This window comes from Cyclopterus lumpus, chromosome 12, assembly GCF_009769545.1.
Source record: "Cyclopterus lumpus isolate fCycLum1 chromosome 12, fCycLum1.pri, whole genome shotgun sequence".
NCBI lineage: Eukaryota > Metazoa > Chordata > Actinopteri > Perciformes > Cyclopteridae > Cyclopterus > Cyclopterus lumpus.
The window spans coordinates 11,260,147-11,261,805 of NC_046977.1; positions in this window are offsets into that span (position 1 = coordinate 11,260,147).

Below are 1,659 nucleotides of genomic sequence, written 5' to 3' on the forward strand. Positions count from 1 at the left end.
TGTGTGTGTGTGTGTGTGTGTGTGTCTCTCTGGCCGACGGTTATGTGTCGGGGGCTTTTATTGTGAAGGAAATAACGGAAAGAGAAGAGAAGTAGCCTAATGTTAGAAGAATAAAGGCGGTACAGAGAAAGGCGGCTCAGTTGACTCAACTCAAATTATAAATATGCTCCAACCGGACACCTCAAAGCTACTACTTTATCTAAGACCGTGTTTTGTAAGAGGTTTTGTAATTAATGTGTGGTGGACCACTGGGCAGGTTACATGTATCACAGCCATCACGGGAGACAGCGCCTGTTGATATGGATATTCCTGGTGAAGTTGTGTTTGATTGACAGTTAACCTGAAGATGCCATGGTTGCCATGGTTCCGACCTATGAGTGACGTCAGGGTGCCGAGTATCACGTGTGATTCTATGGAGCGTTCTGTTCACAGTTCTTCTGTTCACAGAATCATCCAAGTTCACTTGATCAGTCAGAAAAGCAGTTATTTCTACTTTCACTCAACGACATCGCTGAAAAAACCTTCAAACGGGTCAATGTGTTTTAACAGAGAGACTTTCCGAACCTCAAAAAATACACGACCGTTATGCTAACATTGCACATATTTTTTAGCATTAGTGTATATTGATCCGCTAGGACTGACGTTTGACTGTTGTGGCCACATTTAACCAAAGCTGCTTTCTGTGTCGGTTTTATTGAACAACATTATCCAGCATTAGTAAATACTGAGAAATACTAAAAAAACATATCGTTGGTTTGTATTAAATGCCCCAATTATTAACACATGAGCAGCAGAAGGAAACAACCGCAAAAATATATATTTTTAAGAAAAAGCGCCGATATGTTTCCGACTATTTGTCAATCGGACAGACTGCTTTAAATTAGTTAATTAAAAAAATGTAAATGTAGTATAGTGTAAAATTCACTATATGTAGTTTTACAGAACTTAGTTCGGGAACAATGACCACGCCCCGAACGCAGCTCATTTCCGGTGCACTTAAGTCCAGCACACCTGTTCATCCCACCTTGACTCTGTTTCCACATACCGAGCAGAATGGAATTGGAGTTTTCGCTTACCGCTTCCGACAACGACCTGTTCGCAGACGAGCAGATCACGCCCGAAGTTCCGGAGACCCCACCGTCTCCCGGCATCCTTCGCCGCCGGCAACATCGGCAGCGAACACAGACCCGCGATCCTTGCGAGTCCCGTCACCGATCCCCGGGCAACCCCGACGCCATCGGTCCCTCACCGTCCAACAGCCCCGGGCGGAGGTCCCGTCCCCGTCGCCCGAGGGAGATCGTCGCTCTCCAACGGCGCTCTCCCACCCGGTCGAGATCCAGCCGCTCGAACTACGGCAACGATCCTTCTCCACGCCGACGCTCCGTAGAACGCCGTACTCTCCACACACCCGGGTGGACAGTAGTCAAACTCAAAGACGCACTCGCAGAGCATCACATCCCGTTCAACAAGTCCAACAGGAAAGCCAGACTCCTCCAACGCCTGACGGACTTCGAGTGAAACGCCACAGTGCCACGCCGGCAGCAACGCCGATGACGTCACGACGCGCACCACGGCAGTAGCGGCCCAGCTGCCCACAGCGGGCCAGGTCGTATCGCAGAACTGTACTGCCGAGTCTTCGCTTCCCGCCCTTCCCTTAAC